Source organism: Neophocaena asiaeorientalis, unplaced genomic scaffold (genome assembly GCF_003031525.2).
Source record: "Neophocaena asiaeorientalis asiaeorientalis breed wild unplaced genomic scaffold, Neophocaena_asiaeorientalis_V1.1 scaffold31, whole genome shotgun sequence".
In the NCBI taxonomy this organism is placed as follows: domain Eukaryota; kingdom Metazoa; phylum Chordata; class Mammalia; order Artiodactyla; family Phocoenidae; genus Neophocaena; species Neophocaena asiaeorientalis.
In genome coordinates this window covers 4,256,875-4,268,541 of record NW_020175320.1, presented here as the reverse complement: position 1 = coordinate 4,268,541, position 11,667 = coordinate 4,256,875, and the positions used below count along the sequence as shown (strand labels likewise).

At 36.2% G+C, this 11,667-nt stretch overlaps 1 pseudogene; it reads right to left on the bottom strand.

Annotated features, from left to right (window-relative positions):
* Positions 1-992: 992 nt before the first annotated feature.
* LOC112413572 (E3 ubiquitin-protein ligase RNF13 pseudogene) lies at positions 993-1,950 on the bottom strand (annotated as a pseudogene).
* Between the last annotated feature and the right edge of the window lie 9,717 nt (positions 1,951-11,667).

Sequence of the window (11,667 nt, the reverse complement as noted above, 5' to 3'; positions counted from 1 at the left end):
CAAACTCCCTTCATACAAGGCCATATAAAAATTCTTAACATTTTGATTATACATAAGTCTATATTTTCTACATAGTTACAATAATGTATAATTTAGCTTTTCATAATACATTGTTTAAATACATCATTAATTCTGTTAAACATAAGCAATATTTGCAAATCTAATACTTGAACAATTTGTTCATAGTTTAGCAGGACTAATTAGCATAAGATGCTCTTTTTTAAGAGGTATATAATGTGAGTATTAACAATTACTGAAGTTTGGTATTTCTACACAGCATTTTCTTTTTGCTTTGATCACAATAACACAAAAAATCCTTAAGGATACTGAAATTCAGTAACTAAAGTCCAGAGACATTAGCCAATAAGTCAAGTTCATACATAACACTATAGTATTAAAAACCTTAAAAAAAAAAATTTTGCAATCTGGCCTAGTAGAGACTGTTTCTCTCAGGATAAGACTACTTGGCAATAGAAAGGAAAAAGACAGCTTTGAGTCTCTGTGGTGCTGATCGGAAGAAAAATGCTAACTTACCTTGTAGCCTCTCACTAATGATGGCTGAAATACCAGAACAACCGTATTCCAGCTCAACAACTCTAGGTAACTTTATGGAGATGGGAGTTGGCTTAGCTCATGCTAGGTGACCACAGCACTGACCTTGTGTGTAAAAACATGAAACATTTGCATATTGTGATCTAGGTCTTAATTGTAAGCTATACTGAGGAATTTTTTTTAATGTTTTGGCTATATTTCATTCCAAAAGAAGAGTTGATTTGATGCTTGAGTTACAGCACCAGTCTGTATTAGTTATTAGTGAAATGAAGTACACTCCTGCAGATAAATACCAGGTCAAAAAAGCCTGTTTCAGTAATCTGATTAACCTGTAGAATACTAAAAAATAAGTTATTTCCACAGAAATCTCTGAAGGGAGCAAAATAACTATATGCCTAAATAAACATTTTAAAGGGAAATAACCCAATACCCTCTGAAGGTCAAACAGTGTTTGCTATGTTGTAATCCTGTTCACCATCAGGCTGCAGTTGGACCACAACACTATGTTCATTAATTTCATTTTCTGCATCACTACTGTCAGTATCTTCATTGTCATCTTCCTCATAGTCTGAAGATTCTGTCACGTTCTGATATGAGCGGGATTCCGGCAAAGCCCCAAATGACTGGGTGCTGACAGAAGCCAAAGGTCTGAATAAAGGCATATGTTCTGACACTTCATTTTCTTCTTGACTACTATCTGTGTCAGAGTCTGAATCGCCTTGAGAAGGAACAACTTTTTGCTTGCAGACTGGACAGGTTTTTTTGGTTTTAGTTAGCCAAGGATCTACACACTTGCGATGATAAGCATGGGAACACGGACGGATTCTGAGCTTGTCTCCATCTTCATATTCATCCAAATCAATGGCGCATACATCATACTCATCTCCTTTTTTGAATTTATGTATAGGGAGTTTCTTAAGTTGATCTTTACGAAGTCAGTTTCTTCTAGCTTTATGTCTATCCTGGACAAATTTTGTGATCTGTACTTACTGTCATTGGATCCCATGTTAATGAGGTCATCATAATCAACATTGTGAACTATGGCTGCTTTGTATCCTGCTCTCTGTGCATTTAAAACCTTTTCATCAAAATTACAATCAAGTCTTCTAATTAACACGATGAAAGGGCCAGATGAATTGTCTCTTAGTGGCGGAGGCACTATGGGTTCACAGGCATTCTCTGGTTTTGAGTTAATCAAAAAACCCTTTAAACCTTCAGCTGGAAGTCTATAACCAAATCATGCTGGAAGGTCATCAACGTCTGAGATGCGTTTTCAAAATTGTATGCTAAAATGTCCACTTCTACAGGCAGTAGGTTTAGGAATGCAAAGAGCTGGACAGTCAAGATGGTATAGACTTGTGTGGCCGACAGCATAAGCATCCCTATGGAGAGCAGCATCTCACTGTAAAGTCACCTGGAAGCCTGACGCCACAACACAAATAGGCTCGCCAGGCACGTCGCTGCGGGAGAAGTCCCTAATCCCGACTTCATGACTGAATCTCCGCACCGACCCCCACCCTAGCTGTAGTATTTTTATTGATGTCTATTATCAGAGTGGGAAAAAAAGTCCCTTTTGATCTAAGTTTGCTGAGTGTTTTTATCATGCATGACTGCCAAATTTTTCAAGTGCTTTTCTCTGCAACAATTATCAACAAAATAGGTATTGAGGTGGTCAATTGGACAGAAAGACTGAAAGTACTAATCAAGCCTTTATTCACTTACTGTGACAGTGAATAATGCAAGAGGTTAAAGGAAGCTCTGGCTCCCTGCTATTTTGTTTTTCTTCATAGAATGGCAGGAGAGGATCAGATGGATGGAGCGCAGAAAGGGGTAGCTGTCTCTGAGGAGAGACTTAACAAAAGGCTCTTGTCTCTTCATGGACCATGGGCTGAAGGTAAGGAAAGAAAGAAGGGGTAGGAGTTGGAAGGTACTGAGTTGAAGTAGAGTGCCTCAGCCATGGGCACTGAGATGGAGGCCTCAAAATAGGTGGTCAGGGCTAGGAGTGCCCATATGCCTATGAGGATGCAGATGAGTGGGGTGGGGAATCTGAGTCCTTGACTACAACTTTCTTCAGAAAATTGCAGTGTGACGTTGTGCACCAAATCTGGTGAGGGGAAAGCAGCTTTCGCTCATGAGGCCTGTGAGGCAAATCTTGGTAATTGCCTATAGTTGGGCCCAAGGATTCCACACAGGATTTGGGGATGGAGCCAGACTCCTCAGTCACAGGTTTTTCTCCTTTATTAAGTCGTGATAAAAACAATACTTTAAGATCATTCTTCTTTCCTAATATATGCATTTGGAGCTTTAAGTCTCCCTCAAACCACCACATTGGCTGCATATCCTGTTATTAGCTATGCCTTGCCCTTTTTTCTGTTTTTTTTTTTTGGCAGTTACTCATGGGTTGACATTATGCATCTTTAAATTTTCCAGTTTGCCTTCAGATAATATTGAACCACTTACACAGAATCAAAGGAAAGGCTGAAATGAAAACAGGGATCTGTGATGTATTATTTTAAAGCAGGATACTTTTTAGCTGGCTCGCTGGTCCATGAGATTAGGATAAGTTGAACGTGGAGGTACAAAAGTGTGATGTGTTATAACTGATATGAAGATATGAAGGAGGTATTCAGGAAGGCATCAAGTGCCTAACTGAGTTTGGAGAACACAAATTTGTAATGGCACTTGTGCATAAGGCAGTATGGTTTTCTCCAGCAGATCTCAGCAACCTGAGTAATAAGTGGAGAAACGTGGGTTGGAGTTGAGTAGGACTGATGGGGTAGAAAGAAAAACCTCAAGTATTGATGGTGAAATTAATTGATTGAAATGACACATCATCTTCCCTAAACTGGATAAGAGAGAAAAGGAATTGATGAGGTAGGTGAAAGATCAGGAAACAAGGAAATTCCATATTCAGTCTAACATTTCATTTTCATGATAAGTGTGAGATGAGAAGAAAATGTACAAAAATTGAGGGAGAGAGGGAAAAAAAGAAGCATGAGAAAAATTTTAGATGTAGCAGAATTTAACAATGATATAAAATCTCTATCAGATCCAATTTGCACCATTCTTCACTGTACTCTTTGCCCTGAGAGGATAGCCTGCATAGAATTATATCATCGATAGATTTCCTTTACCTCAAGCTTCTTTCTAGGTTTGAACATTGAGAGGCACTAGCATGAGATCAGAAGACAAGACAGGTCAAGGTAGTTATTCTTCTTGATGCCTCTTTGCCAAGCCGCAGCTCCTGCCAGGATGTTCCTTCAATAAGGCTCCTGTCTACAGATTCTAATATTTATTTCCTTTCTTTGTCCCTTAAGAAGTAGGTTCGTAGCCGTTTCAGGTGCCACATTATTCCCCAAATGCTGCTCGCACCTTTGTAGAGCATCTCCTTATTAAATTGACCCTAAACTTTCCAGTTTGAGTGTGCCATCTGTTTCCAGTAGGACCCAGGCTAACACACATGCACACGCATACACAGTAATAGCCCAATGTGATGTCAGATTTCCTTCCTCACTGAAAATCAGTATTTCTCTTGGATTTGTCATACAAGTTCACATGTTATACAAGTTCATGTATAAGTGGAAAGTATGGCCACCAAAGTGCTATGTCTTGAGTGGACAAACTGTCTGATCTTTATGCCCCACTAATTTTGGTGTCTAAAATCATATTATTAACCACTCTAAAACAAGATAATGAATCCAGAAAAATCTAATCCAACAAATATTTATTTAAATGCTTGGTATGTACCTGGCACTGACCTGATGAAATGAACATGACTCAATGTGTGTCATGAACACTAGTGCAAGTGATTTATATGAATTATCACTGCATTTCTCCAGCACCTAATGTCTTCTTTCTTCTTTAAAACTTCATAGAAAGTTCTGTTTGAAAACATATATTTTAAATGTCTAGCTTAGCTTATACCATTGTTTATCTTTGTATGTCTACATATATATATTTCCCTGTCAGATTCAATGTAATTCATTTTTATGAATTCTGAATTGCCTGTATTTTTCAATACCCTTCATTTGCTACCAATCAACTTAAGACTCATAGAATTTGAACAGTTTTTTTGTTTTTTTTTTTTCAGGATGATATTGAAGATACTCATGTTGTTAGGTCAGCAATCGTATTTCTAACTGCCTCCCCCCAATATCTGCCTTCCTCTTCATATGGCATTCGTCCCCTGTGCATATCTGTGTCCGCATTTCTCCTTTTTATAAGGATATCTGTCATGTTGGATTAGGGGCCAACCCTACTACAGTATTACTTAATCTTAACTAATTACATTCCAATGACCCTATTTCCAAATAAGGTCACATTCTCAGGTACTAGGGGTTAGGACTTCAACATATGAATTTGGCGGGGGGGGACACCATTCAATCCATAACAATACTCAATAAATAAACTACTGCATTATTTGCCAAGTGCCTCAGGTGGACCCCAACTCTGAGACTTAATACATTTATCTTATTATAAAATACTGACAAGAAACTGGTTAGGTATACTTTGCTAATCATAAGGACTAATTTTATTTTCTGTACTCCTGATAGCAATTTATGGAGGTAGACTAGAAGTACCTCGTGAATGAATCCAAAGACTACCTTCAAAGTTTAGAGCACAAAAGGTGGAGTATTAAATTCCAAGCATAGGCACTTGTCTGATGGATGAGTTCTGATCCTTTTCTCCCTTTCTCTGAAGAGGATTTAGGGTAAATAACTGAGCATATATAAGTACAATCTCTTTTGCACTCTCCTCCTCTCCAGTTCTTCCATTTCACTTCCTATTTCTTTGTGTAAAAGACTTTGGAGAGCCCAAGAGCATAGCAGGCCTTTTTTATGTGTGTTTCAAATCAAAGAGATATCCAGTCAGCAAAAATCAAAGATCACAAGTAGCAAATCTGTCAGGTCTGAGATGTAACCCTGTGTCTTTTTTTCCAAAAGAGACAATTGACCTTCTCAATAAGTCATAACTTATGTACTATATACAGAGGTATCAAGGGTTTTGAAAGCACAGCATGTTTAATACAAAAAGGTGTATTCTGCTATCTGTAAGTAACAGAAAATAAGAGAATAAGTGTGACTGCGTCCACTTTAGTCTAATTTTTATGCTAATAATAATGTATCCTAAAGAGCACAGATTGTTTTTCCCTTAGTAGGTGGAAAGATATAGAAGCAGATATAATGAAAGCTAGATAACATAAAATATAATTTTTTAACTACTTATTCATTTCTTTTGTTCTTGAAAATGTGTCACAGTCACTACATAAGCGAGAAATAAGTGATAAGAAAGAAGGGCACCCCAAGCTTGAAGAAATAGCAGAACATGGAAATAAGTCTGAGGTGAGAACCATGAAATAAGATTCAGATCAGGGAAGAGAACTATTCTAACTAAAATACACTCTGAAGAATAAATGTAAGAATAAAGGCAATTTTAATCTGTCTTCCTATTTGAAGCTTAAGTCCACGTTAAATCTCCTACTACTGGAAAAAAGGAGGTTTTAAGAAAATACAAAGGAAGAGATTATTGGAAACTGCATAAATTAGTTGATGAGGACTCATGCATAGGAGCTTTCGAAAGTTTCAAACACATATTCTGTATGTGTGTGGGTATTTGTTTGCATAACTCATATTTTGTCAAGTTCAAGACAATTGTGACTCGCAGGTTTGCTGAGGGTCTGAGAGGGAGAAAATGTATCTAAGAACAACTACCATAACAGTTGACATATACTGGAGGATTAAAATTAGAAGTCAGTTTCTGGTGTTGGTTTCATTAGTATTGGCAGCAAAAGTTTTCACTTTGATTAAATAATTTTCTCTTTTATATTCAAAAGCTGGAAAAAGATAACCTACAAAATAACATTAAAGGAGAAAAAGTAGGATGATAAAGCAGCTTGTTCCCAAGAAATCCTTAAATCTCAAAAAAGAGAATGATTGTTGTTTCTTGTTGTTGTTGTGTGTGTGTGTGTGTTTTAGGAAAACAGCTGTATATATCAGCAGGGGATGATGAGGTTGGGCAGAGGTCATGAGAGAATAAGTGATATGAGAGCATTTTATTTTTATTGTCTGGAACTTTTTTCTCTGGGATGGAGCTTCAAAAATGGAACCCTCTCCCCTCAAGGTTTTCTCCTCATAGATATTTTTTAAAAAATCTTTATTTTAAGGATTTTTTCCATGATGGGTTAAAATAACTACATAAATTATTTTATATAGTTAAAAGGCTCCAGATAGCTGACAGGGAGATTGAAGAAGGAGGATGATATGGTCCAGAAAAACTATTTCCAAGAAAACCCAGCCCCTGAAAAATCACGTGAAGTGTTTGACCATATAGCAAGGTGTTTTAGATTCCTTTTTATTTTCAGTATCTTTAAGGGAAAAGATGGATAGGTAAGCACCTAATGAGGCATTAACTAAACTGGGGTGGAAGGCGGGGAGATGCATAAGAAAGGAAATGTAATCATTATGGTATGTATCTCAATTGTGAATAATACTATGAATTATTACGTATTTCATAATAATGAAAATATATAATACAATTTGCCCCCAAATTTTGATATGATTACATTGGAAGAATACCTTTAAGGTGGAAGGAGCTTTATAAGAGTGCTAAACCCTCATTTTACTGATTAGGAAGGCAGTAGGTAACATATGTAACTGAAAAATAAATACATTGTATTATAAGTGTGTAATTTAAACATATAGTGCAAATACCTCCCAAAATAGTTAGAAACGTGTTTCTCTCTGTGAGTGAGCAAAGGAGATTGGAGGGTGGAAGGTGGGGACTGCTGACTTATACAATGAATCCAAACAATAAAAGCATATATTTTTAAGTCAAGAAAGAAAGAAATGATAAATATAATTTTTAAAAGCTATCTAGTTTTTCAGGAATTCCCTGGTGGTCCAGTGGTTAGGACTTGGCACTTTCACTGCCAGTGTCTGCGTTCGATCCCTGGTCAGGGAACTAAATCCCACACGTCATATGGTGCAGACAAAAAAAAAAAAAAAAAATGTCTAGTATTTTATCATAAACTTAGAATAATGTTTGGACACTGTGACTAGATTAAAAAATAAATTGTTTCAAAGATAAAACCTCTACTTGTCTGTATCTTAAATAAGACAGCGGGAAGAAAGACAAAGAATGTGAAAGAATAAAGACCAGGTTGCATTTGTGCATATGAATATGACACAGCACTTACTTTTGACAGCACGTATGTAGCTGCATACATACATCTAAATGCTAAGCAGTTCTACTGCCATATATATGTAACATATTCACATCAAAGTTAATTAATGTGTTATCATTCTAAAAATAAATACCAGATTTTACCTTATGTGTTTCCCATGTCCAGGCTTCAAGACTTTATTGTGCCATTTATTCCCTTAAGCAATTGCTACTCAGAGGAATATTTAGTTTGGTTTGGCAATTAACAGCATAAAGAGCTTAAGTGGCATTTGTTGAGAACTTTTTAGCCTTGGACAGAAGCCTTCTCATAGAACAAAGTTTCGTATATATTTTTCAGAGAAATAATACCAGAAGGTGCTCCTTCAAAAGAGTAGTTCCAAGACAAATTATTTTGGAAACAACATATTACACTTTCATTTTGGATTTTGACCAATATATCCTTAATGTTTTCCTCAGCTTGACTACACATTAGATAGGTTTATTCCTGAATCTAGTCCCCTTTTTCTTAGAACAATGGCAGTTAGAAATATGATTGCTGACCTAACAACATGATTATCTTTAATATCATCCAAAAAAAAAAAACTGGTCAAGCTCTATGAGTCTTCAGTTCCCTTTTGCTTAGAACAATTACTATAGAAACCTTGCAATTGTAAGTTCTTTCTCTGTCCCTTTGAGATGTAAATCTTCCCTCAGTCTCTTACCAGTTTTACAAACCAGGAAGGTCTCTCTCAAACATCTGGGAGCCATTCCTGTGAAATGTAGTCATAAAGAAAGATAAAGTCCCCATCTTCCTATCTCTGGGGCAGGTATCACTAGCAAATAGAGATGCCCTGATCACAGTCACCACCCTTCCATATAAAGTCATCTAGTACATTTTCACTAGCTCACCTCAGGGCTTCAAAACTCCTAACTTTTGTTTCAGTAGAGAGGAGTTCAATCTCTCTCCCCTATTTCAATAGTCTTGAATAGTTTTCCCTGCCTGTTTAACGCCACCTGTTGCAGTATTGCTTTGGCAATATTTATAAAATACATTTTATATTAAATGTTTTCAGGAATACTGCAGAAAAGAAACGAACCTACCTGAGGTTCCTAACCGAATGTTCCCAATTCATAGCAAAATGAAAACTTTTATTTGTTAATACATATTCCATTATACCAGTAGTTTTCTTCAAAGCATGGTTCAAAGACCAGCAATATCAGCACCAAATGGGAACTTGTTAGAAATAAAGTTTTCGGGCCCCACCAAAACCTTCTGAATCAGACAATTTGGGGGTGGGGCTCAGTAACCTGTGGGTTACCAAGTCTACCAGGTAATTGTGATGCATGCACACTAAACCAACACATTTTATCACATGTGTTGGGAAATTCAATCCTAGGTAACAGCAATAAAGAAACAAAGGCCAGCTAAGAAAGAGCATTACTCTATTTATTTATTTATTGCATTTTAATAATTGACATTAACACTCAGACAAATTTCTGTCCTAAAATTTAGAATGCAGAGCAAACAAATATATTTATATTTTATTTATGACTAAAGGCTTTTTAGGTTTCCTTGTTAGCTGTCCTCTCTGCCATGCACTCTTCTTTCCTGCTCCACGCATTATATAAATACATTTTTATTTGTCATTATTCTGGAACTAATATAAAAGTTTTATGATCAAGAATATGGAGGTTTATTTGCACTCATTACTGTTAATTCTGGGAAGTCTTTCTCTTGTCATAGTTTTTGACATCCCATGAAAATACAAAGCAATTCTCCAGCACCTAATGTCTTCTTTCTTCTTTAAATCTTCATAGAAAGTTCTGTTTGAAAACATATATTTTAAATGTCTAGCTTAGCTTATACCATTGTTTATCTTTGTATGTCTACATATATATATTTCCCTGTCAGATTCAATGTAATTCATTTTTATGAATTCTGAATTGCCTGTATTTTTCAATACCCTTCATTTGCTACCAATCAACTTAAGACTCATAGAATTTGAACAGTTTTTTTTTTTTCCAGGATGATATTGAAGATACTCATGTTGTTAGGTCAGCAATCATATTTCTAACTGCCATTACTAAACCAAATATTGTTTCTTGTGATTAATGTATTTCCTTCCAGATGCATATATAAATTGCATGTTACATTCAGAAGTAGTACAGAGTCTGCAGAGAAAGCAGAACTCTGAATTAGAGGCGATAGCCCTTACAGAAAGCTTATGTGACTTATTTTTTGGTTTTTTTAGCTGTGGAGAAATGACACTAAATACCCATATTATACAAGGCTGATTTTCTCCCTCCTTTACAAACAAGATCCATTCCCCACCCACATCTTTACCTTAGGTCTTTAGACAATATTTTTAACGCTGAAGCTGGAAAAGTTAGGACTGAGAAAGTGGGAAGCTATGATGACTGCATACCAAAGTGTACTTAATAATCACAGTCATGCACAGAGATAAAGTTCACCTTTTATAATAACATTTGTGAATTTTTACATGTACATAAGTGTAATAAGCCTAGCAATTCCTCCAGGTATGCATATTAAATCTTCAAGCAAAGACAGGTATACTGTGTATTTCCTTGCATTTGCATTAATTAATATTTGCCACTTTTTTTCATTGTCCCATCGTGAATCTGTTGGAATTTACTGACTTTCCACTTGGTTTTGTTACAGCATTTTCTTTTGTTACCAATTTGTCACCACATTATAGATGAGAATGACACCAAATATAACTATCACTGAATGAAATTTGAAATTTTTAGCCCATTGGGAAGGACTGTTGGTTGAAAAATCTACTCATTCCCATTTTCCCAGAAAAATCAATGAGAGGAAATGAATTCAAGTGCTCTTTTTTTTTTTTCTGGATTCTTCTTCTAGAAGATATTTAGTCAACAAGCAAACTATTTGTCACAGATTGCTTAGGGTAAATTTTACTCTGAGACAGAGAATTGTCTACATGAGAGCATTAGAATTCTTGACAGACATGGACTATGGAGGAACATCTTTGAACTTGGAAGCTGAAGATCCTGTTTATAAATATAAACCTACTTCATATTTTTGTAAATGTCTCTTCTCTGCTTTTCTATTTTCCTTTGTGTTTTGAAGGTGTTCTGTGCACTGATCTAAAAACTATTGGGGACCCCACTGGGGTTAATGAATAAGTGGAACCAAATACTTTGATGTCATGAAGACACTGATTGGCAGTGATGGTGCTGGCAAAACACTTTCCTCTCTTCTCTAAATTCTCTATGATACCATTTTCTGTTCTATTAGTCACATAACTGTGTGGAGGATAAACCTTTTCAGTTTCTAATTGCACTTGTTGTTTACTGTAAATTACTCTTATGAAAATATTCCCATGTATTTGCCTGTGCAAGTGTGCATGTAATTGCATTTTGGCAAGAGGGCAAAAATACATCCACTTTGAAAATGAAGTCTAAGGGGTGCTTGTACAATGACACTTTTAGCTTGACTCTTAGTTGAAATTTCTTTTGTACTCCTAAAACTGACAAGATGACAGTCTCGTCATCTTAGCTTCTCCAGCCACAAGATAGGTACAAAACTGATGCTTCTAGGTTTTTCCTGACATTGAACCTTTGTCGAACATGCCACATTTAAGGATAAAGGGAATTCTCTTGTAAACTCTCATATCTTGCTGTGGGCATGCATATGTACCTCTCAAAGCCCATCACCAAGTCATATGCAAATATATTCCAAAAGGTGCCATTGCTGTCATAACCGGGAGGTGAATTGGAGGTTTTTCCAGAATAATGGTAGAAAGCTGAGCTGAAGGACTGCTGTCTGCTTCTACCTATGGATAACCTATCAAAGGTGGCACCCCAGGCAATCAGCTCACTCATGAGCAGATGATAGCTGTCTGGAGTTTCATGTCATAATTACTGAAAAGGAAAACTTCTGAAGTGAAAAAATAGGTTTGATAAATACAC